General features: G+C 37.8%; 1 protein-coding gene and 1 pseudogene across 10 annotated transcripts in view; one reads left to right on the forward strand and one right to left on the reverse strand.

Annotated features, from left to right (window-relative positions):
* The window catches only part of Marchf1 (membrane associated ring-CH-type finger 1), an 858,714-nt gene that overhangs the window by 134,609 nt on the left and 697,705 nt on the right, over positions 1 to 26,400 (reverse strand). The gene's annotated exons all lie outside the window — the stretch shown is intronic.
* LOC120097654 (U6 spliceosomal RNA) lies at positions 13,152 to 13,271 on the forward strand (annotated as a pseudogene).

Here is a 26,400-nt window from a genome sequence, read left to right on the forward strand (position 1 = left end):
AGAACTCCTAAGGGCAAAACGAGAAAGAGTCAATGTATAGTGTGTATATGTGCCTACATGTCTGTTTTACATTATTATTATTAATAATTTAATTATATCTAAGCTTCTTTATAATATTTGCTGTTCTAATTATCTACAGTAAAAACTATAAATTAAAATAGTAAGAAAACATAAACTATCCCTTCCTGCCCTTTCTCGTTACATCCTTGAGGTATTGCTACAATCATCAACTTTACCCTGTTTGCCCAATTGGACTGTACTTGGGTTTTTTCATAACATCATGGTTATAGAAGGCAAACAGTACTCTCTAAGTTGGATGGAAATGCAGCAACCATGTGTCACATGATCCATTTGTTTTCTAGAATATACTGAATTTGCCTTCATTTCTGGTAATGCATATACCTGGCACAGCATCTTCCAAAAAATGAGTTTTCTTTGAGCACAGTATGCTCCAATACACTGGGTGTTCCATTAAAACAAATGGATTCTCTGCTCTGATAGTCTACTAGTGCTTTCGTACTAACTCACATAAGAAAAATCATGAGCATTTTCCTGGAGTATTTTTAGAACTTAACTATACTCAGCTTAATTTCTTCAAACTCCACAGGGATACTTGATGCTACAATCGAAGAAATAACTATAGGCAGAGGGTTATAAATCAAAAGACACTGCAGAAAAGAAAAGCTATTGGAGAAAATAATTGGTGATAACTCATGTTTTTCTTTCCAAATCTATCCATCATAGAGATTGATCTGGTAAAATGTTACATTGATTTCTTAGTATGGAAATAGCTTCTGCAAGATAGACCTCAAGACTCATTTTACCTGAGCACAGGTATTCAGCTACATGGCAGAATGTAGGTTATAACAAATGGGTTATCTCAAACTATGATTCTAGTCAGAGAAGAGTCTAGCTATATGGTCAAAGTATTTGTAAATATATATTGAGTCTGAGTTTTATTTCTGGGAGTATGGGGCTGGGAGAAGAACCAGGACTTAACTTCAATAGCCCACCCTTTATTTATGATTCTATGATTTCATGTGTCTGCTGCTACCATAGTCCAGAACTGCTAAATATAAAATTCTAGAACTAAAGCATTCATAAGATTTATGCTGTGAATTATTTTAAGAAGCATGATGTATTGTGAAGCAATCTCACTGTGTTGCATTGAGGATGTGAATCATCCCCAGAATGTCTGTGCTGTATATTCCAGTCACCCCATAGTCACACAGGAGCAGTCTATTGTTGGTGTTCTATAGTGCTCTTGTGGCCCATGGCTTTATTAATACAGTCATTCTATTGTATTTGTCCTCATTGCTACTCCTTTACTGTTAGTAATTGAATTAATCCATTAAACTTTTCCATAGGAATGACTATGGAGGTATAATGGGGTATGTATAGAGTATGAGGGTTTCAAATTCTATTCCTGGTTTCAAACATGCACTGTGGGTATTGAAATACACTCATATACAGATAAAGGAGGATTACCATACCTAGTTCTTCCATTGTATTCTGTGCATAGTTGCTTAATGGCTATACTCTATTTTCATTCTCAAAAGACAAAACAGCAGAGTGATTTGAAGATAAAGACAAAATGAGTAGCAGAGTGAGCAAAGCTCTCTCTAAACCAAACTGGCTTCAAACTCAAGAGATCTGCCTGCCTCTTCTTCCTGAGTGCTAGGACTAAAGGCATCACCACTACTGCTTGGTTGTTTATGCTCTTTTTAAAAAACTTAGATGTATTTATTTGTTTTATATATGCACACTGTCACTGTCTTTAGACACACAAGAAGAAGACATCAGATTCCATTACAGATGTTTCTGAGCTACCATGTGGTTTCTGGGAATTGAACACAGGACCCCTGAAAGAGTAGTCAGTGCTCTTAACCACTGAGCCATCTCTCCAGCCCCTGTTCAAGTTCTTATATATCACATGGCACATGATTTTAACAGACCTGTGAGGTATCACTCTTTTAGGCATTAAGAAATATGGCAAGAAATATATATATATATATATATATATATATATATATATATATATATATATATATGAAATTACTAAAATTTCTATGCACTGAGGTCTAATCAAATATTCAAAGGTGTTAATCGATATTTATGTCCTGCAAATTATAATACTAATCTTCCAGGCAAAGTTAGTGACTTGTGGTACAAAAGTAGAATAACTGTTTCGGCAGTAGCCAACCATTTTTTCAAATGAATTTGCTGCTATAACAGATTTGTTAAACTGACTTCCAAATACTATTCTCACTCTGTCTAAGTAGGTTTGATACTTATGGAAGCAATTAATGTGGAGACTTTTGAGTTGTCGGAGTGATAAAGGTAAGTGATGATGTGGTCCTTGACTCAAATTGGGATATCGACATCACTGCTTCCTAATCTCAGGGGACACTGAGAGGGTGGATAGAGTGGAAGAGTCAAGGATAAGGAAGTATGCCGCAAAAGACATCTTCTGGGTATAGTGTGGTGGTCCTATAGGACCACTGTAGAAGATCAGCACACAGTCCGATCTGTCAGCATCTCTTCAGTGATAGGAGTGTGTCCCATAAGCCTGTTCCCATCCACTTTAGCATTATTATCCCTGTTCAGCTCGTGTTGTGTTAATGTTGGTAAGACTTCGTGGGTGAGGACATGGGTTTGAAAGGAAAGGACGGGTATATTGGATCGTTGAGAGAGAGGAAGGGGAAATGACAAAATCTTAATAAATGAAAGGGTAAAAAGACCACATTATTTAGATTCAAACTTCAAGTTTGCTAAAGATGTTTTTAAACCTCAGTTTAGTTACCACCTTATTTCTTAGATCCGTCATCTGTAAAATACAGATAAGCATTATCCTAAAAATATTTAGTTCAGTGGAAGGGAAGCTTCTTGGGAAGATGAATTATAGCTGATGACTGTTGGTGACAATGAGATCAGTGGTGGTGACAATGACTAGAGCACTATGACATAGAGCACCATGTGTGCTCTAAACTCTCGAGGAGTAATTATCAAGAAGCAGTTGTATGTTAGATTAATACAACTAATAAATAACAGACAAAAGAATCTAATGCATTTTTTACACTTAGTGTTAAAGTATGAACATTAATACAATAGATAATAATAACACTAAGAAGGAGGAGATGTGTTTGGGCATGACAGACAGATAGACAGATAGACAGACAGATTTGTATCAGGTCACTGCTCACAGAGTTCCTGTTACTTACTGAATCACTGAATCTCAGTGCTTTTGACGGCACAGTGTATATTTGGCCACTTGTATCATGTTAGTTTCTTCTCTGGAAATTTGCTGATGGAAATTCAGTTTCACAGAGAAATATGACAGCACCATGTATAATCTTCCATTCTCTCAACCATTTCCTCTAGGTGAAAACAGTACTAAGCAGCAAACTCTCCATGGGCATCTTGTGGGTTCCTGGCATTTATCAGTCTCCATGATCACTTCCTTCAATTATGAGTTTCCCACCTAAGTCCAGTTCATCTGTTCTTAGGCTCTTTAACCTTGGTTTAGTTTGAGAACTTGAGCTATCTGTGATGCTGTAGTGACAAAACTAGAATATATATATATATATATATATATATATATATATATATATATGTAAATATATTGAGTCTGAGTCATATATATACATATATATGTATATCATATATATATGATGTGCTTATTATAGGGCAGGGTTTAAGATACTCCTTTGACTTCCACAGTCACCTGTGGTGTATATTTGTGAAGGTCTGTCTTACAAAGAGACATAGAAGCTGGAGATGGGTCCTATGCAGAGGCACGCAGTCACACAGCCAATGCAAAGCTGGGATTTGAATGAACAGAATTTATTGTACACTCAGGTGCAGCCTTCATTCTTTATTGCTCTGGTACAAATTCCTTGAATAGTTGAATAAAGGGATAGTTTGTTTTGGATGCCACTTTATGATTATTTGTAAATTCATCTGCTTAAGAATTTTTCTTACTTTATTCTATATATTCTTGGATATCTCTTTAGAATGTTCAAATGTAAAATCATTTCAGAATTTGTTTTCTAAATTTTTAATTAAAAATGCTTACATTTATAATTTAATTATATTTCTTCTTTACCTTTCCTCACTCCAAACCCTCCCATATAACTCTCCTTTCTATCCTTCAAATTCATGGCCTCACAATGATATTTTCCAGTTTCATCTATTTGCCTGCAAATTGTTTGATGTCTTTTTAAAAATACCCAAGTAGTATTTCATTGTGCAAATGTACCACATTTTCTTTATCCATTCTTTTGCTGAGGGACATCTAGTTTTTTCCCTGTTTTTTTTGACTATTACAAATAAGGCTGCTATGAACATAGCTGAGCAAATGTTCTTGTGGTATATCGTAGCATTTTTTTTTGGGTATATGCCCATGAGTGGTATAGCTGGGTCTTGAGGTAAAACTATTTCTAATTTTCCAAGAAACAGGCATATTGATTTCCAAAGTGGTTGTTCAAGTTTGCACTTACACCCCCAATGGAAGGCTATACTGAGTGAGGTAACCCAGACCCAGAAAGACAAACATGGTATGTATTCACTTATGAGTAGATATTAGCCATAAACTATGGGATAACCATGCTATATTCCATAGACTCAAAGAAGGTAAGTAACAAGGAAGGTCCAGGGGAGGATGCTTGAATCTGAGAAGAGGAAATACAATAGACATCATGCATGGATGGAGAGAGTGAACAGGGTGGTAGAGGGGCTAGGGAGGGGAACATGGGCAGGCATCAGGTATGGGGAGAAGAGTTCAAGAGATCTGAGAGAGAGAAGGGAAATTGTTGGGGTGGTGTATCTTTGGGACAATTCAGAGTCTTTGGACAGGGGAAGCTCCCAGGAATCTACGAGGATGACAGGAAATGAGACTTTTATCCCTGAGGAATATAGAGGCTGATATAGCCATCTCATGTAGCCAGGTGGGACTTCCATTGGAGAGAGGGGGACACCAATCCACCCACAAATCCTTCACCTTAAAATTTGTCCTGCTTATAAGACATGCAAAGTAAATATGAAGCAGACTTGGAGGGAAGAGCCAACCAATAACTGGTCCAAGATGAGACACATCCCATGTGAGGGCGCCAACTTTTGGCACTATTAATGATACTCTGCTATGCTAGGACAACTGTCATCAAGAGGCTTCATTTCTCAGCTGATGGAAACAGATGCAAAGATTCGCAGTCAAACATTAGGCAAAGCTTGGGGAGTCTTGTAGAAGAGTGGGAGGAAGGATTGAGGGAGCTGGGGAGGGTGGTCAAGCACACAAGAAGATCTACAAAAACAACTAACCTGGGCCAATGGGGGCTCACAGAAATTGAATCTCCAATCAAAGACCATGTATGGGGCTGGATCTAGGCTCCTACACATATGTAGAAATTATGTAGCATGGTCTTCATGTGAGTCCCCTAACAAGCAGAGTCCCCTAACTCTGTTGTCTCCCTTTAGATCCTTACCCCTAGCATGGGCTGCCTATGTCCAGCCTCAGTGGAATAGGATATACCTAGTTCTGCTAAGACTTGATGTGCCAGGCTGCATTGGTATCCGTGTGGTGGGGGTCTTCGTTTTTCAGTGGAGAAGAGGAATGAGGAATGGGGTGTGAGGGTCTGACTGGAAGGAGGGGAGGGAGGGGCCTGTGATTTGGATACACGATGAATAAATAAATAAAGGGGAAAACAAATTCATGGCCTCCTTTCTTTTGTATATTGTTATTGTATACATGTATGTTTCTCTCACTTTATCTGTATGTGTGCATATCTGTGAATGGATCTATGTGTATTCATTCATTTATCTATGCTCATGTGGAGACCTGAAATTGAAGTTGATATCTTCCGGTATCTTCCATTATTATTATTATTATTATTATTATTATTATTATTATTATTATTATTATTTTGATAGAAGGTTAAGCACTGAACCTGGTGTTTACTAATTTGGCTACATTGGTGTTCTAGTGAACCTCAGGACCTGGAATTGGCTTGTTTTTACTCCCTTAGTACAGGAATCACGGGTGCTTTTCCATCATGTCTGAATGTTAAAGAATACTTGAGTCCTCATGCTTGTGCAGAGAGCACTTCATTTGTTAAGCCATTTTGCCAGTATCACAAAGCTTCAGACACTTTTGCTTTAGTGTCATTTTAAAGAAAAGTGGTGCTTTGGGGGTCACTCCTGTACCTTCAACAAAATACAAAGGTTGTCTTAGCTTTCATGTTTCAGCTATGATTTAGGTCCCCTATTTCCCCTTTAAGTATCTCTGAGCCGCCTTTTTCTTTCCAACCTCTTCCAGCTCATCTCAAATGCATTATTTATGATACAATCATATTAGCTGCCACCTAACTGGTTTTCTTTAATGACCCTCTATTTCCCTAAAGACAAAGCCATGACTTCTCATTATGGCTGACTAGGCTTTCTGATCTGGTCTCTTTCTCACTCCTTCACTCTAGAGCCTCTTCGCCCTCTTTCATGGTCTTTGTGTTGCCCATTCTGATCTATGTGTTGTCTTAAGGGTTTCTGCTTCAGGACTTATACACACAGTTTTTCTCCTTCAGTTCTTAGGATGTCCTATATTTATCTGCAGATTGTTTAGGTCTATTGATCCTCCACATACTCTCTCAGTATAGGAAGTCTTCTATGATGCATTTAGGCATTTTAATGATGTCCTTCAAGTTGTGTCAAAAATATTCTACACTTGCTCCTGAAGCATAGCGTTCTTCATTGAACGTGTATTGAGTGAGGTAATGATTTATTTCCTTATGAAACATTTCTGTGCATCCCCTGTGTATTTCACATAATAGCCAACCCTTGACCATGGCTGCCAGAGAAATGAAGTATGTTGCCTTTGTGTTATAACATCTCACAATGGCCTCATTACTCACCCAGGGCAACTCCCAACCACTTCTTTTCTGCGCCTTTACACTTGGCCCTTTCCTCACTGTAACCTTATATTTAGTCTTCATTGTGACTGACAAGCCTCTTCTCCAAGGTTCTCCGAAGTGTTCCTCATCAGAAGCCCTCAGTAATTGCTTAATCTAGAAGTTTCCTCCTCCATTAACATTTTGTATCAACACCTTGACTATTTAGTATTTATCACAAGTTTCACCAAAGGCATATATGTTTCCACATTTCTTTTAAATACTCCATAAAGTTCTAGGAATATTCTTTTCTTTAACTTAAAAAAAACTTCTAACTTTTAAATATGTATATGCATTTCTTAGTATTATTTTCTTAGTAACTTTATTTTTCTTACTCAAAATTTAATGCTCGTGCCAATTCAAATGTGCTGATTCAGTAAACTGTGAACAAATCTTTACCTGGGTCTAGTTTTGTTCCGAGTCTTGGTACAGATGCTGGTGATATAATAAGTAACAGTAAATTATTTTGGTTGAGCTCATGTGTTATGAGGGGAAGAGAATGGAGATAGGATGTCAAAATATGAAAAGAAAAAACTACATCACGTAATCCTTAGGACATGGATAGTCAGATAAATTAATCAGGACAAACAGTGGAGAGTTAATAGTAATGAATGGTAATATGAAAAAATGTTCAGTTTATCATTGATTACTTTCAATAAATCTTATCCCTTAAAAATTTATTCATGTGTGTACATATGTGTGGGTCTTCGAGTGCCCTGATCCCTGTGTAGAGCTTCAAGGACAAATAGTGTGTGTTTGTTTTCTTCACCACATGAGTCCTGAGGACTAAGCTCGGGTTGTCAGACTTCAAAGAGGTCACCTTTACCTGCTGAGCTCTCTTGCAAGCCCTTGAATATTTGTCTTTGATTTGTAATAAAATTTCTCAGCTTCTTACTTTACCTGTTTCTGACTCCCTGAACTTGGGAGCACTGGTAAAGGCCTCTATGCTTGGTTCTCACAACAATTCACTTCTTAATGTGCAGAACTTCCGTTTCTCTTAATGTTCAAACACATCATAACATTATTCTCAATTTTTCTTGGTGACATCTCTTATGGAGCTTGCTTTTCTTTTGCTGTGATTTAAAGTTTTTGACACTAATTAATGAGAGCCCTAACTATTGATGTCCCTGAGGAAGCCTTGCAATGACTCCTGTGCCTCTCCTGATGTTTCTTACTATTTTGAAACTCTTTATATCTCTCTTGGTTTGGAAACAAAAATCTAATGTATGAATTTTTCTAAATTCTAGTTTCTCTGAATATATTTTTAAAATTTATTTCCATGTGTACAGTGTTTGTGTGTGTGTGTGTGTGTGTGTGTGTGTGTTTATTCAGTGTGCATGTGTATGTTTTGACAAGCATGGGTCCATATGTTAAGGCCAACATATTTGCAAGTCAGAAGACTGCTATTTCTTCACGTGCTCATGCATTTTTAATGTATTTATTTATTTGTGTATGTGTGTGTGTGTAAAAATTCACATGCATGTTGCATGCTGGTGTCTATAGAGGCACAGAGACAAAAGGGATACTTGACTCCTTGAAGCTGGAGTTGGAAGCAGTTATGAGTTACCTGACATAAATACTGGTAACCAACTTGGGTCCTCTGGGAGTGTAGTCTACATGTTCTAACCCTGAGCCATCTCCACGTTCTCAGCTTTGCATTATTTATCCTTGCACACTTTTCTGCTCACTAAATCTTCCCTTCCAATGGTGCATTACATGAACAAGGTTTGTGGTATCTTTCATGGTTCTATTTTCTTTAAATTTTCTTTCCATGTCTTTCTTCCCCTCCCCCACTCCTTAAACTTCATCAGATATGTGTTGATCTCTGAATACTATTTCTTACTATGAATGAGTTTCTGAAACGCATTATAATTATCAATTTTATGTGGATGTTTAAGAATTATTTCACAGTCTGTGCTCAAGCTGGACTCTGTGGAGGAATTTCTTCAAGTTTGAAGTACTTAAAGGCACCATATTTCTCTGTTTTGACAGTTTAAAAATATCCTGCACATATGACCTCAGGGCATATGCTTAATGCAATACCCTGGAATCAAGAGAGGAAGAAAAATCCAAACTCAGCATATAAAACTGTCTGCCCTGTTGTGACCCATGTTTCAGACAGAGTCTGTTTGCTCGCCAGGCAATAATAATTAATTTAGAAAAACATTTCCTAGCTCTCTAAAACCATAAAATTTTGAATCTCTCACTGGAGTGCAGTATAAATCTGTGATTATATTTATCAGCAGATATTCTTGTGTCTTTGTCTGTATATCACTGAGGTATTCATCCCTGCAGTGGAATCTTGCCATTTTAAAAGGCCTTTCTCCCTTGTTCAATGCAATAGTGTCTCTTGGCACAGACATGCAGCTGTGTGGACCTTGACACCTGTGTACTTAGTGATTCCAGCTTACAGGACCCAACTCTCAGGCTCCTCTCTCCAGTTAATATTTTCCTCTCCTCTTTTAATTTTGTAGCTTTTACTTCTTGCTAGTAAAGCTTGACATTTGAGAGAGTTCTCAGATAGAAATTATCCTGTGTGGCTGTGGAGATGTCTCATCCAGTCAAGGGTTTGCTTCACAAACATGATCTCCTGGACTGGGATGCCCAGCTCCCAGGTCCAGCCAGTCATGGCGATGCCACCAGTAACCTGAATGTTGGTGGTGTGGAAAGGGGGATTTCTGTGTCTTGCTTGTCAGTTAGCTCCAGGCTCAATGAGATGCCTTGTTTCAAAAAAGCAAGGTGGATAGTAATGGAGGAGCACACCTGGGCATTGGCCTCTGGCATCCGCAAACATGGGCAGGCATGTATACATATGCTCACACAAGTTGTTAGGCATTTCTGTTTGTGTTTTAGGAGTGATTTCAGATCACACTCCCTCATGTTGCTGCTCTGTCTAGTTGTCTTGGTTGTATTTCCACACATAGAACCTGAAGCCCTCAAAGCTGTGGCAGCAAACCCAAGTGACCAAGAAGCACAGAATCCAGGACACCTCTATCCCAGCACAGTGCTTGCTTCAGCATACCATGGCCCTAGACTTCTTCAGCTCTGAGAACATTTTGATTTTAACATAAACAACCATATGAACTCATGGTTGTATCTATGATCTGACTTTCCGAAATGTAAAACTTTGACCTGCCTGCATACTGATGGAAGTGAAATTCCCTTGCTCTCATCTTGTAAACTGCTGTTAAGTTGTTCATTAGGACTTTGAGCTGCAGATACAGCTGGATGGAGACTAGTGTGTACTTGCTAAAAATAGGGGCACTGAAAAGAAAAAAGAAAGCAGATGAGGACATCGACTGCACTCAGCTGTGATATGTGAATTTGCATCATCTAACTGGGGACCAGACTCAGAAAAATAACTGACAGAGCAGGCTCAGCCTCTCCTTTCTTAAACAGCAAAGTCCACTAGCATCTGCACTGTGGTAAAAGCCTGAGAACACATCTTATTCATTTACTCTAGAAGCAAGATAAATCTGGGATGCCTGCTCTTTTTTTTTTTTTGCCTATTCCTCAGAAAATAATAAAGGATTCCCTGCTTAAGTGGCATTTTTACTGAAGACATACTGTTTAGTGCATGCCTAGTTATACACACATGATATTTTGAAATGCAAAAACTAGATTCTCTTGTATAATTCAGTAAAGGTTTTAAACCTATGATTAACAATTAAAAAGCAGTAATGACTTCTTCCCCCAAATTAAATAATATACAGTACTTTCAAATTTAAAATGATGGAGTGAACTAAAAGTGCTGTCTTTGATGAGTCAGACAGGACTTTCCCGGTTGCCTGTGTACCACTTCCAGGACCTCAGAGTCCTTGACGTCACTAAAAACAACCCACATTCTGCCAGGAGGCCTTCTTAATCCTCATAGTTTCTTTTTCTTTGTTACTGTGTGTGTGTGTGTGTGTGTGCGCATGCATGCGCGTGTGCGCACATGTATGTATTTGTATCTGTGTATGCACTCATCTGTGGCAGTGTGTACACACATGTTCTACGTACATGTATGAAGGGCAGAGGGCAACTTTGGGGGTTGATCCTCATTTCACCCACTTCGATACAGGGCCTGTCTTGCTATGCAGTGCTGTACATGTTGGCCTGTGATCTTCCAGAAATTTCCTACTCTCGACCTCTGACCTCATTGAGGAGTTGGGGACATACATGTATGATACTGTGTTTGGATTTTACATGGGTTCTGGAAACCACACTAAGACTATCAGATACATTTGATAGATACGTTACACAGAAAGCCATCATGTTTGAAATTTCAAGGGAAATTATTAATTAATTATAGAATTTGGCTCTAATTAGGCATGAACTATCAGCCTTTCTCCAATCATCAAACTGCTGAGATTAAAGGATTCTGTACCAACATCTAGTTTACATTGCTCACACGATGAGATCAAGTCTGATGAAGCCCAATTTTTACATTATTTTTAAGGTCCCATATTTTAATTTTAGTTTCTCTTAAAATCAGAAAAAATAACATAATAAAAGTCATGTACAAAGTATGGATCCAGACCAGAAGATACTGATTTCTACACTAAATATGATCACAAAATATGACTTTAACTGGTAATTTAAACAGAGGGGACCCACCCAGGCAAAGCAGCCACCATCTGAGAGAGCTTTAGATGCCTGTTCTAATGTGGCTAACTACTCACTGAACACAATTCTTTATAGACTGTGCTAACAATTTCAGAACATTCCATAGCATTAAAGAGAATGACTTAAACCTTATATACAGAAACCTACCATACTGTTCTTGACATCAGAGTATTTAGTACTACAGGTTACCATATCCATCCAAAGTTGCTTGAATGGTTCTTCCAAAGGTGTAGCGGAACAAACAGATGCTACAGGAATGGAGGTTTTGAGTAAGTGTGTCACTAGCTGATGCTTCTTCCAAAAGACTTCAGATGCTAACACCACAAGGTGACTTAAAGGCTGCCCCTCAGTCTTCCTATTACCTCTGAGCTCTTCTTGAGGATACACTGCTAGGCAATAACAACGACTTACATCAGCTTTAATTTCTACACCGTCTCTACACCAGCTATACAGTTAACTATTGCAACCTTCCATTGCAACACTTTCTACATAAGAGTAGAGAATATTAAAAAAGAATTCAGACTTTTCTTGATGATATCACAGGAGGACATACAATAGAGCCCCATGTTTTAATTTTGATTTCTCTCAAAATCAGAAAAGTTCATATCATAAGATCAATCTATATGGTGTTGAACCAAATGATATTCATTTCTATATCAATACAATCACAAAACATGATTTAGTGTGTTTTCAGAAACAAATGAGTGTGAGCCCACTTCTTCTATACCAATTCCCTGTGTTATAGCTTCTTTTTCTCCACACATTAGTGCAACCCTGGACAATTATGTACTGTTTAAAATAGTTCACATTATAGGGGTTAATCAGGCAGTACTATTATGATGCAAACCTTATAAAAGTATGTGCACACATGTGTGAGTGTGTGTGAGTGTGTGTGAGTGTGTGTGAGTGTGTGTGTGTGCGTGCGTGTGTGTGTGTGTGTGTGTGGGTGTGTAGCTTAGAGGACAACTCTGTCATTCTTCAATTGCTCCCCACATTTCCTTTTAAAAGACAGAATCCCTTACTGTCCTACAACCAGCTAAAAAGCCCAAGACAGCAATTTCTAGGGATCTGCCTGTCTCTGCTTTCTCAGGATAATAACAAGCAGACACCAAAACATAGCTTTTTAAACTGGGTTCTTGGGATGCCATTTCAGTCCTCCTGTTAGCAAGCCAAGCACTTTGTCAACAGAACCCTCCTCACAGTCCATGGATAAGTTAATTTTTAAATAACTAAAAGTTACCAGGTTGTGGCTAGAGTAATGGTTCAGTGAGAAATGTGATTACCATGAAGTGTGAGTATCTGAGTTAGAATCCGCACAATTCCCATAAAAGTCAGAGTCAGTAGTTAACGCCTACACTCAATCCCAGAGCCTCTACAGTCCACCGGGAGGAGGATACAGGAGACTCCCAGGAGCTTGCTGACCAGCCATCTCAAGTTATGGAGTAAGAAATAAGAGAAAGTGCTACAAACAGTATGCAAAATGAGAACCATCATCTGAGTAAGTCTTCTGACCTCTACCCACATGCTGTGGCATGCATGATCACACAAGCCCCTCCCCCCCACAGCTTAGGAAAACAATTTTGCTACTTCATTAAGAATGCCAATATAGTGCTCGCTTCGGCAGCACATATACTAAAATTGGAACGATACAGAGAAGATTAGCATGGCCCTGCGCAAGGATGACACGCAAATAATGCCAAGATAATCTGTCAGAGGTTACAATATTTTGATGACTGCTGAGCCTGTATCTGGGGGGTTCAGCAAGTCATCCCCCCCAATCCCTTCAGAAGAACAATGATGCCCCTGGTGCATGAGAACACACCTAACAAACCTCACAGGGTAAAGTGTTTGATGCTTTAAAAACACCTGCTGAGCATGTTATCCAGTCAACAAAGCATGCAGAACAGATGTTAGTGAAAATCCCAAGTCCTCAAAGTCTTGCTCTTGGTTTAGTTGGGAAGCAGAGGGTTAGGTTAGCCAGAACATCTGAATTGTAATATCCTGTGGCTTTTGAAGAACATGACATACTTCATCCAATAAAGTCAATTGGCTTGATAAAATTCTGGACATCATCGTGCAGCTGTATATTACAGTTTCTGTCTCAGGGGCTTCATTTAGTCTGTGACTGAATCTCATCCTTAAAAATAAAAGCACTTGGCCAGTAATAGAAAGTACATTTTATTATATGGAAATTAATGATTTTCAAAAGCACTTGGAATTTATGTCACTGTGGTGTAGGTATTACTGCAAGAGCTCTGTCTCCTTGTGTTTGGTATCATGACGCTTCCAGGGCTGCTCAGAGTGTTCAGAGCACTGCCATTTCTCTAACATAAACACTCCTTTAACATGGCATCCACCTTTCTTCCTGCTCTCTTCCCTGTGCTTTGAGTCGATTGACCAGCTATTATGATTGTGATTGTCATGTTTATTTGCAAGGAGCAGGGGGACTGTGAGAGGAGGTCAGGTCACAAGACTTGATGCTCAGAAATTTGCTTCTTGCCCTGTTTCTCAGACCTGCAGGTTCTGCTTTACACTTCCTGTTTCTAACCGCTGTTATAGGTTCCCATTTTAAAGTGTAATTTAAAAACAATTTAAGATTTGACTTTAGAAAGGTAAACAGAACACACAAAGCCCCAACTTTCCTTGTTTTTGTCTTATACTTTGGCTCTAATCTTTTTGAGAAGCAGGGGTTTTTTTCCCTCCTGCATCTACAGGTTTCCTTACTAGTTGTTTTCTTAATATTGGGTGACTAAAGAACACAGGGTACTTTCATAGACAAAATGTGTTCGGGTTATTCTTTTTAAAGCCACCATTTGGAAAATAGCAGTGGATAAAAGTGCTTCCTAACAAGCCCGAGGACCTAAATCTGGTCCCCATGATCCATATAGTGGAGTGGAAAGAGAGAACCCATTCCTGCAAGGTGTCCTTTCTTCTACCACAGAGAGATAGCGATATATATAGAGGGGGGGGAGGGAGGGAAGGAGGGAGGGAGGAGAGAGAGATGGAGAGGGAGGGAGACAGACAGACAGACACACAGACACACACACACACAGAGATTGGAGTATATTTTGTGTTAGCAAACTACTCTTAGGCAAAGAATGGTTGTTATACCTAGGGACAGTCCATTGTAGAAAACTGGTTTACAATTTGTCAGGCACTTAATTCTCATCAGAGAAGTTGCTTCTTACAGTAGATGGAAATTATTACACAGATATACAACTGAACAGTATATAGGCAGAGAGAGAGAGAGAGAGAGAGAGAGAGAGAGAGAGAGAGAGAGAGAGAGAGAAACACAGAGAGAGAAACACAGAGAGAGAAAGAGAGAGGAGAGAGAGAGGAGAGACTTGGGAATACTCAGCCCTAAATGGGCTCTTTATAACACTAACCCAAGGCTCAGGAATCTGTGAGGAAGAAGAGGTAAAGATTTTAAGAGCCAGAGGTGGTGCATGCCTCCACAAAAGTCTTAGCATAGAGGGGGAGATAGGTATAAAGCCCCACTCCTATCCAGTAAGAGCATAGTTTTAAGAGTGCTCCTGCAGGCTGGTATGAAGGCTGTGTGGGTAAAGGCACTGGCCCTCAAGCCTGAAGACCTGAGTTAGATACCTGGAATTCATATCATGGAAGGGGAGAATCAGTTTCCACAACTTGTTCTCCAATGTCTACATACGTATCTTGGCATATGCCTCTACCCCAACCCTCCGTGTTCACACACAAATAATTGTAAGGCAACAATTTAAAAGAGAATGCTTCTTTAAATTTTCAATAGCCATACAAGTAATAGATTTATCATTACATTTTACTTATACTTTACTTTTTGACACTCCTCTCTCTTCCTGACTTGTACCATTTCATCTTCAGTCCCTTTTCCATCCCTTGTTTTCCCTCCTTCCTTAATCAGCCTCTTTTGCCTTCTCCTGATGCACTTTCAAGTCCTTGACCAATACTTACGCTTCATTACAAAATTTAAGATTTTTGGTTCACATACGATATAGGGCATGTAATATGGGTCTTTCTAAGTTGCTTTGCTTCATAGTTTCTAGATCCATCCTTTACCCATTCATTATTTCACTATTTTTTACAGCTGAATAAAATGTCATTTTGCATGTTCTACTTATTCTTACCCATTCATCTGCTAATGGACATCTATGCTACCTCCTTTCCTTCACTACTATGAAGTGAGACTACTGCCTTTTGAAAAGCATATTTGGAAAGTTTCCTGTTAGAACAAATAACTACAAAGTCCTTATAACAACTTGGCCAAACAGTCCCAGTTAGAAAGTCTATTGTCATGGAGAGTCTGAATTGTGTTCTTTAGATAACATAAGTATGTGACAAACTGTAATTTTATTTTACTCTGTTTGATATGAACAGCCAAGGCCATGAGGGAAACTTCACTAAAGCTTTATGGGTATATTCAAAAATGTCCAAATTCCTACAACTTCCCTGCCAGGTTAGAAATGAACTGATGAATTTAATTTAATTAGAGTTTTTCAATACTAACCTTACACATTAAGGCTTAACACACACACACACACACACACACACACACACACACACACACACTCACACACATTAAAGGATAGTGATTATCTCATGAGAATGGTTAGAGGAGCTTGAGTGATGGATCCGTGGTTAAGAACACTTCCTGCTCTCGCAGAAGTTCCATGGTTGACTCACAGCACCTATATGGATGCTCTAGTTCCAGGGGTCCAATAGGAAAGAGCAAGCACACAGTATACAGACATATTTGATGGCAAAACACCTACACATGTAAAATAAAACCTAAAAACAATAAAAAGGAATGGTTAGGATTTCAGGTGAAACCCATGGGTAGAGAATCAGTGGGAAAAACACTATTCACTAATAAACCATAGGATCACTATGTGATAAGAACGGCCCAGAAGAATGCTTGATTCCAGAGATGATGAAGACAAGATAGTCTTGAGGGAAGGTGAAGAACTTTGCTCTGTTTGGTAAAGATGACAGTCTGGAGGCAGATAGACAGCAGAGTAGTTTATTGTTGAAGTACAGAACTGGCAATGACTTGAGTAGAAGGATTAACTTATTCCAAATCAGAAATTAGAGTAAGCCATGACTTAGGATGCTATTGCAATCCCTCTCCCCGCTCCTGCTCCCCGCAGTATTTTTTGCTAATAAAGGCTTTGGAGTAGTTTAGAAGGTTAAATTCAAAATTTACCCTTCATCAGTATTTGCAGTTGAACATCTGGGCTAACCTGAGAATCAGGGTGGCTTTCTGGTAAACCTTTTAGGTTTGTCTACTTCCCTTCTGTACAATGAGGTACTTTATGGGAACCACGGGTAAATTTTCTTGAAAATTTCAGCAGCAGATTTTATGAAGACACTGAGAAACCCACCTGTGGTGTTTTGTTCATGAGGAGCTTGACTGTCTACGTGAGATTCCCTGGTGTCCAGGCTCTCAGATCTTCTGAGGTTGGGAAGAACTTTCAGCCAGTCTGTCAAATATTCTACACCTGAACTATACACCATGGTTTCCCATGTTCTGCTTGGACTGTGAATTGTCTCAACATGTATCATTGTCTATGTAGCTTTTACTGGCCATCGTAATAGAAAGAGTGGATTTAAGAGTGTGCAAAGCAAAAAGTATGATGCCATTGACACTCTAGAATTGCATGACTTTTGTTCCAGGGATTGTTTCAGGCCAAGTCTACTTCATTTTCACACTCAGTACTTGGGTTTAGCCTTGAAATTTTTGAAAAGAGGACTCATTTTCCTAGGCACTGGAGAAGTAGGTCCAGGGCTCTAACTTTGGTTTTATCTGCTTTTCAACTGTTTAACAGTTTATGAAGTTAGTGAATGCTCCTGGGGAAGCATAGCCACAACATAGCTTGATATTTCACCATGTTTGGTTAATTCTTCAAATTCTTTAAAAAGAAGAAATTTGTAACTCTTCACTTAGTTGCCTCCAGTAAAATTAAGATCCACAATACTTTTAGAATCTGGAGAGAGGTCAATGTAGGTGAAATATTTTCAAGTTGAATGCAAAAATATGGTTTTCTAATCATAAATACCTTCATGCATAATAACATCTAGGTTGTGTGAAAGAGATAAGTATAAAGATATAACTTTAAAGTTAAAATAATTATCACGTGATAAGGGTTTTCCTAAATCATATATAAAAACTAGGAAGCAAAAATTAAAGAAACTAAATTTTATACATAAATATATATGCTGAAAAGATAAAATTATTAGTTGGTAATAAATATTTGATTCATATTTAAATAAATACATAGGAAATTATGTCCATAACCTTATATTCTCATCTGTACTTTCATTTGTTCCACATTTTTCTGATTTCACATGTTTTCTCTTTTACCTTTCTTTTGTTCCTCCTTCCTCCTCTTTGTCTTTCCTTGTTTCAGCTTAAAAATCTATGATTTTCACAGTTTATAGATTCATCAACTTCTCTACATTCAGTAAAGGTCAGGCATACTTTTCTAAAATATTTAATCACTAATTTCATAAATGTTGGGCCATATAAATGCATTAAAATTTGAGAATATAATGGTTAACAAACATAAGGACTCCAGCTTTATTTTGAGTCTCTGAGTATTTCTTCTCATGCATCTGGACAAGGAAAGGGCCAGAGTGACCTATATACCAGCTGAAAGACAGGAATGTTGTCTTCGTTTTCATTTCTTCTGGGGCCACTTGTTCACCGGCCCAGGCCTTTCACCTGTAGTAACCTAGAACATTTATGCATCTCCTTGTTCAGCTCCCTATTGTAGTAGTTGGATGCATAATGAATCATTCATTATAAGGAGTAGATAGCAATATAAACCAAAAAGATCACTATTTACCATTGCAAAAGATTTTGTGCCTCCAGTAGGCACCTTCCTGAACAGAATACCAATAACTCAAGCACTAAGATCAACAATTACTAAATGGAACCTCACGAAACTGAAAAGTTTCAGGAAGGCAATGGAGACCATCAATAGGACAAAACAGTAGCCTATAGGATTGGAAAAGATCTTCACTAACCCTCGTCTGACAGAGGGCTGATATGCAAACTATATAAAGAACTTGAGAAGTTAGCACCCACAACTCAAATAACCCAATTAAAAATGGGGTATAGATCTAAAGAGAATTCTCTCAGGGGAGTCTCTAATGGCAGGGGTACACTTAGAGAAATTGACATTGTTAGCCGTCAGGGAAATGCGAATCAAAAGGACTCTAAGATCTCATCTTACACTCCACAGAATGGCTAAACTTGAAAATTCAAGCGACAGCTCATGATAGCAAGGATGGGGAACAAGGGGAACACTCCCCTATTGTTTTTGGGAATGCAAACTTTTATCACCGCTTTGGAAATCAATTTGGTGGTTTCTCTGAAAATTAGGAATAGTTCTACCTAAAAACTCAGGCATATATTCAAAGGATGCTCTACCATACCACAAGAATGCTTGTTCAATTATTTCATAGCAGCTTTAATCATAATAGCCAGAACTTGGAAACAACCTAGATGTTCCTTAACCAAAGAATAGATAAAGAAACTGTGGTTCATTTACACAATGGAGTATTATTGCGTTTTTAAAACCAATGATAATTTGTCAGCAAATGGATGCAACTAGAAAAGACCACCCTGAGTTAGGTAACCCAAAAAGAGCAAAGAAAAGTATGTACTCTCTTCTAAGTTGAAATAAACCATAAAGTAAAGGATAACCATGCTATAATCTACAGAGACAAAGAAGCCAAATAATAAGGAGGACTCAAGAATGGTTAAGAGTTACAACCCTTAACCACTGCCATGATGCGGTTCATGAGTCTCATTGAGAAAAAGAATAGATACTGTGAGTGTGTGTGTGTATGTGTGTGTGTGTGTGTGTGTGTGTGTGTGTGTGTGTGTGTCGGGCATCTCTGGAACAAGGTAGAAACCTAGTGCATTGGAGGCTCCCAGGAATCTGAGGGTGACCTTAGCTAAGATTCCTAGCAATGAAGAATGTGCACCCTGAACTGGCCATTTTCTGTACCCAGCAAGACTTCCAAAGGAGGGATTGTGACACTAACTGGCCCCAAAACCTTTGATCTACAGTTTGTCCTGCCTACAAGGCATATAGGAATAAAGATGAAGTGGAAATTGAGGGAATGGACAACCAATGACTGGTCCAGGTTGAGATGCATGCCATGAGAAGGAGACCACTCCTGACATATTAATGATATTCTATTATATCTGTAGACAGGAGCCTAACATAACCAGTATCAGAGAGAGGCTTCATTTAGCTACTGATGTAAACAGACGCAGAGATCCACAGTCAAACAATAGGTAGAGCTTGGGGAATCCTATGAAAGAGGAGGAGGATGGATTGTGAGAGCCACAAGTGTCAAGAACAGCACAAGAAAACCTACAGAATCAACTAACTTGGGTCTCAAAGAGACTTAATTGACAACTAGGAGCATGCTTGGCACTGACCTAGGCTCTCTGCATATGTTATAGTTTTGTAGCTTCATGGAGAGAGTGGAGGGGTGGTTGGGAGGTTGGAGGTGTTGTGAGGGAAGAACTGGGAGGAGAGGAGGGTGAACTGTAGTTGGGATGTAAAATTAATTAATTAATTGATTAATTAAAATTAAACGAATGAATAAACAAACAAAAAATTCTTGTGCTTTTTTTCCTTCTATGATTATAACTGTTTCTCCATAAATCTGCTATTAAGGAAATTCAATTAGTAACAAGATGTTACAATGCTGAGAATAATTGACGGTGTATTAGCATTCTGACAGCTTCAAAACATACAACCCTTAACCACTGCCATGATACGGTTCAGTAGTGACATGTTTTTCATCAAGGATTGGAATTTGTTTAGCATTTTGCTGGCCTCTATTTAATTATTGTAAGTCTATATTTTTCTTAGGTAGTTTGAAGGTGAATCATAGATGACATTTGACATCCCCTGCTCCTCAAGGTGGATTGTAGGTCAGTTTCTTATTCTGTGGTTTCTAACATGGTTCTTTGTAATTTATAAGAATGTGTACTGATATTTTAATAGGCATATTCTAGATTTGCACAATTTTGAATGGAATGCAATCAAGCAGGTCAACATATGGTTTCTTCCTGTACACAATTATGTATTTGTATAAAACCCTCAGCAATTTAGTCTGAAAGAAGAAATGTGCTTTTCTTTCTAAATTTGAATGACAGTGGCCAGTATGCTTTTAAAGGTCATCTCAACACATTTTACAAAACTTTTTAATGTTTACAAAACTTTTTATCTGTTGTTCATTTCATATGTATTCAAGTTTATTGTTTGCTTAAAGAAATGAAGAAAATAAATCTATTTTCTTCTGTAAGAGTAACGTTTGACTTGCTTAGCGTACTACAGAGTACGAAGTGCAGGGATCTAAGAACTTAGTTTTAAATCTCTTACTGAGTTATCATGGGCAAATATTTTAGTCAGTAAAATGACAACAATATTATCTTTACTGAAGAACCAATACCTGAGATGATTCATGGATATTCGCCAAAAAATTTCTGGAGTACAAGCATATAATCAACGCTAAGTAATGATTTTTGTAATTTCCTTATTAAAATAAACTATTATGTACTAATATAAATGACACACAACAAGCACGATATATCATCAAATATTTCATGCTATACATTTAATAAATTTAGTAATTGTAATGCTCATACATTTGATGTGTCATGATAGTTTAACATTTGTAATTGATTTCCTTTTTAAAAAAACTTTTACTATTTTACATATTTCACAGATATTTTGTAAAATTATCACAATTTGAAGTTGAAAACAATCCAGATTTCTTTTCCTAAACTTCTGGAGATCAGATCTAAGTTGGAGTTGTTAAATGGTTGTTCTCCTCCTCATGGCTCCCGAGACTAACCTTTGTCGCCTTTTCTTATTGCTAGTAGTCACTTCAACCCCTTTGCTCATGTCCCTAATTCAAAATGAAAAAAGAACTTCTAGTTCTATTGTTAATTGTAGTTTTTGACATATCTATTTTCCCCCTTGGGTAATGACCCTTGTGATTACATTGGGTTCGCCCTGATAAATTTGGGAGAATCCATCTATCTGAAGGTCTTTACAGTCTTCTAAATGCTTTGTTACAGAAGAGTCACATATTCACAGATTCCTAGGATTAGGAACTAGATATCTTTAGGGACCTAGTACTTTACCATCCACAGAGAGTACACCACAGGCGGACATTAACACTGTAAAGTAAGTGACATGTATCTGTTCATTAAAAACACTTTCCAAGTCATAAAGCTACCAGCCAAAGATTTTGCTCGATGTCCATCTACTTAACAGTTAACCGAAAGCCTACCAAGTAACTACTAATTTACCCCAAGAATCTATTAACTCACAGTTGGATCAGTATTTATAACAATTGCATTTTATTTTAGAGTGGAATAGTTTAGGCTCTATAAATTTTTAATAGTCTTTTAAAATACTTTTTCTTTTACCCAAAATGGATATTTTCTTACAGTATCTTATGATTATGATTTCCCGTCTCTCAACTCCTTCAAGTTCTTCCCAAGTCTCCTCCAATCCAAATCTATGCCTTTTCATTTTCTCTTGTGTTAGAAAATGAACAGTAAATATTACAAAATAATAATTCATGATTATATTCATAACAGATTCTGAAACTAATGTTTAATGCTTCAAACCTGCCCATTGCTTATGACATAAAAAGGAAAATTATTAATTTAAAATTTAATGTAAGCAATAATAAATAAATAAATACAATTAATTAACTAATTAAAAGAAATAGTAAAAACAAGATAAAATGAAAAAAACAAATAATTAAAATAAAAGAGAAAATAATCAAATCAAAAGAAACAAACCAGCATAGGATAAAACAAATAGAAAAAAAATAAGCTAACTGAAAAAGCACACCAAACATGTCTAGACACAGAGATTAAATATTCTTAAAACCAGGCTTTTCCTTCATTGTCTTTGTATCTTTTTTGTATTCATTTGTTTTCAGTGATAAAATGTGGACTTTGAAGTATTCTGTATTCAGACAAAACAGCAATAGAGCAAATATTAAGTAAGACTTTCTGCTTTAGTTTCAAAAAACCAGATATTCCATGGATTCATAGAAAAGAATAGATGAAGTATTGTCATATCTAAATACAAACCTGGAAGGTAGTAAGTTGTGGTTAGACATAAAAAGCCATAGGCTGCATTTGATAGGAGCCAAATGTGTTTTCACAGTGGCTGTCATAAGCCATGGGTGGGCTTGATGTATTAAATATTACTCTCGGAATCTGTTGTGAATATAATCACGAATTACAGTTGGAGAATGTGGATAATATTGATTCAAATCAAAGAAATGTGAGAAAAGCAGGGTAAAAAACAAAACACCTACTCGTTTCATGAGGGAAAGGCAGTATGAGTTTTTAGCCACCCCCACTAACTCAAACATGCAGTAAAAGCAATTCATATAAACCATAAATAAGCCACCATGTTCATTGATCTACTGTGGGCAAAGGCCTAGCCCTAACCCTAGCCCTGGCCAGTGTGGGAGCTGGTGAAGAAAGGACTTTGAACATCTTTGATAGTTCTTTTTGTCCTCAGACAACCATTCCTTTCTCTTTCATTGACAAAGTCACATTGACACCCAGAAAATGACCGATTTAGAGACTATAAAGAGACAAATAAAAAGGAAATGACAGTTACGGGTGGAGTAATAAAATGGCCTTCAGGCATTTTAAAACCTCTAACTTTTCACATCCTAGGTCCCGGGACCATTAGGCATTATTTTAGCAGTCTCTTCCTCAGGTAGTCTCCCAGCCATGGCTCGTGTAGAACTCTGACATGACTTACAGTGTAGTGACAGCAAACAGAGGCTATCAACACTGTTTCAGTGATTGGAACTTTGTGCCTTGAGATATTTATCCCCAGCCCTGCCTTAGCATGCTCTCAGCGCCCCCAACTGGAAGATTGATGTCTATAGAGAATACCTGGTTAATTATTGTTGATATATTTATATTTATTGTTAATATATTGTTATAGAAGAAAGACTGAAGTTGAATATGTAGCACCGAAGAACATTGCTTGGAAATACACTTTCAAACAAGTGCAGTAAGAACATTCATGCTTAGGGGAAATGTAAGATATCACCAACAAGAAGCTAGAAAATAAATCATAGAATTGAAAACATTAAACTTGGAAACACAATAGTTCACATAGAATACACAATGGAAGGATCGATTTTTTCTATGTGTTTGTTCCAAACAAAGAAAGCACAGAAGAATGCATATTATATACACTGTTGCAGACAGCCTTCAAGGCAGAGGGCTAAGCCCAAAGCCCAAGGGAAAGCATTGCTTAGCCTGCATAGCAAGGTTTCCTAATATCAAACATAGTGACTGTAGTGGTTTGGATAGGTATGGCCCCCACGGACTCATGTGTTCAGATGCTTAGTCCATGGACTTAGGAGGTGCAGCATTGTTAAAGGAACTGTGTCACTGTAGAGGTGGGTTTTGAGGTCTTATATGCTCATGCTATGCCCAGTATGGCACAAAGTCTTCTTTGCCTGCAGAGCAAGATATAGAAGTGTCAGCTCTTTCTCCAGCACCATGTCTCCCCGCCTGCCACCATGCTTCTTGCCATGATGATGATGAGCTAAAGTTCTGAAACGGCAAACCAGCCCAAATTAAATGTTTCTCTTTATAAGAGTTGCTGTGGTCATGGTGTCTCTCCGCAGCGATAGAAACCCCAACAAAGACAGTGGCAGTATTCCAAAAGCACCCAGAGTGTGATAAACACTCTTTATAAGCTTAATCAGTCTGTCACACATTTGATGAGTAAGATTCAGTGGTGTAACAATTTTAGTGTATGGTACTATATCCAGTTGAATTACTCTTTAAATGGGAAAACATTAAAATACTATTAGGCATTTATGATTTCAGAAATTTTGGCAAGATTGCACAATAAGATCACTCCTGGAATAGATGTTCCAATGAATACAACTAAAAAGGAAATAGACAGAGGTGCTGTAAGTATCATGGAGAAAAGTTGAGGAATTTCTCAGTAAATTTTATTGTGGCCAGGGTAAGGGAAAAGAAAACGAGAGGGAAGAGTAGAGGAATGAGAGCAAAGAGAGTAAGAAGGGAGGGGTGAAACCTGGAGAGGAGCAAGAGAGCCAGAGAGAGCTAAAGCTAGAGTTAGAGCATGGGAGGGAGGGAGGAATGGAGGGATGGAGAGGGAGAGAGGGAGGGAGAAAGAGAAAAAGAGGGAGAGAAGGAGAGACAGACAGAGAGACAGACAGAGAGACAGAGACAGACAAAGCTCTCTCTAAAGAGCTTTGTTAGAATTAGAGCAAGGGAGGGATGGAGGAATGGAAAGGGAGAGGGACAGAGGTAAATAGGGTGGGAGAGGAAGGAAGAGAAGGAAGGGAGAGAGAGAGACAGAAAGACAGAGAGACAGAGACAGAGAGAAAGAGACACACACAGACAGAGAGAAAACTATGTGAGAGAGAGAGACAGAGACAGAGACAGAGACAGCAAGACTGAAAGAGAGAAACAGAGACAGAGGGGGGAGATGAGAGAGCCAAAAAAAAAAAAACCCACAAAGAGTTAGAGCAAGGACGAGGGAAAGAAGGAGAAAGAGAGAGGTGCATACACAGAGAGAGAACAAAATTGCTGGGATCCAGTTATAATTAGACAAGGAAAACAGCAAATTAAGTGTTTAATTCTAAAAAAATCATGAATAAAATGGGAGAAGAATAACAAGCAGTTGTTAGTATGCTCAGGTAATGCTATTATCATGGAAAATAGGGAGATACCAATAAATCAAGGAAATCTGATTGCTAAATAAGCATCAAAGTTCTTTGGCACAAGTTAATAATATGGGTTTAAATAAAGAGAGCTAAATTATACCTTTCAAATAAAAACAATAAAATTAAATGGATACCAGAGAAGTAATAGTGTCTGTATGTCATTAAATATAAAAAGTTACAGATTTTCAGACTTAAGTTTTAATAATATTTAATAGGACTTTAAAACAATATTTCTAAGGCAAGATATAACTAATAAATAGCTTATTGTCATCTTATAGTACATTTTTGTACAACATACTTATAATCAGACATTTTAATAAAAATTTCTTTGCTTTTTCTAGAATTATACTATCAGCAATATCAATCTCGGATGGATTAATAAAGTTATAATAAGTTGTCATTAATATTTTTGTGAATATTTTATCTACATATTTTCATGTACTGCAGTCATAAATGTCAGCATACATAAACTTATTTTTTAAAATAAAATACAATTAAAATTCTAACAAAATACAATTCATGGCAAAAATTTTAGGAGGAGATGGAGAAATATGTGAGAAAGAGAATGTTAAAAGAGGGCATGGCATCCTAAATATGAACCTATAATAGAATCAAAAGCATGCAGTCATGACTTTTCTGAGAGAAATGCATGAGTTGACAGTTGTCAGAGGATGGTCTTAAACACAACCCAGAGCAAAATCTAAAGATGTACACCTAGCCATGCCATTTCCTGCTGAGTCGCTTCTACAGTTTCCCACTAGTACTAAATAAAATCCAACATGTTCTATGGTCTCTCTGTGATTCAGTTTGTTTCCTCTCTCTCTTCCTTACACACTCTTTAGCAAGCCACCTGTCACAGGTTCCTGTCTGCAAGAGCTGCAGCTCACCTACTCAGAGCCTCAGAGATCGGGAAATCCTTACTACCATAAACTAGACAGCTTCCTGGGTTTAAGGAAATCTCAGGGGTTAGCATAATCTAAAAACAAGTGGTGAGCCTCACACGGAGGACCGGTCGGGACAACCTTCCTGATATAGGCAGTGGGCAGTTTATATTCAGTTCTATCCCTCCACTGTGTGT

The sequence above is a fragment of the Rattus norvegicus genome, chromosome 16 (genome assembly GCF_036323735.1).
Source record: "Rattus norvegicus strain BN/NHsdMcwi chromosome 16, GRCr8, whole genome shotgun sequence".
Classification (NCBI taxonomy): Eukaryota; Metazoa; Chordata; class Mammalia; order Rodentia; family Muridae; genus Rattus; species Rattus norvegicus.